The sequence below is a fragment of the Talpa occidentalis genome, unplaced genomic scaffold (genome assembly GCF_014898055.3).
Source record: "Talpa occidentalis isolate TD23 unplaced genomic scaffold, MPIMG_talOcc4v2.1 talOcc4.16, whole genome shotgun sequence".
NCBI classification, from domain to species: Eukaryota; Metazoa; Chordata; class Mammalia; order Eulipotyphla; family Talpidae; genus Talpa; species Talpa occidentalis.
The window spans coordinates 68,645,965-68,646,614 of record NW_023601653.1 but is presented as its reverse complement, the minus strand read 5'-3'; positions in this window follow the sequence as shown (position 1 = coordinate 68,646,614).

The window sequence follows — 650 nt, the reverse complement described above, 5'->3', positions numbered from 1 at the left end:
AGGGGAGGCCCTGAGTAAGAATTCTTTAAAATATAGACTGTAAGCAGGAAGCATTTGCTCAAGGTTCTTCTTCAGTCTTCTGTCCTCGTCCTGATAAAACTCAATCCAATTAACCTGACGTGCTCTTCCACCTACCTGCCTTTGATAGGCTCTACTTGAACGTAGAGGAGTCCTGCAAGAAACCTGCTCAGATCTTATATCCTCAAATGTCCCATGCTTAATACACCTCTATCTGCCATTCAAGTTCTGCAATTTTACTTCTATCATAGTAGTCTAAATTATATTATATTATAGATTTTTATGCATGGGACATATCCCTACCAGATTGTGAATCATTAGTAAATAGAACATAGTTTAATTTGTCTGATTTTTGGCATAACACATTTCTTTACACATATGGTACATTCAAGAGATGTTATTTAATATCCATTCCATAGAGTAATGCAGGTCATTCTTCCCAATCACTCCCCACTCACTTCACATTGCATTTCTAAAAACAAAAAACCAAACTCCTCTAAAGTGAGAAACTTCTGCACAGGGAACACTTTCTCAGCCATACCCCACGTCCTACAGAAAAACCTCTGAGAATTAGGCCCTCCCACTTCTGTTTTTTCACATCTCTTATCTGAGACATTTAAATATGACTCACT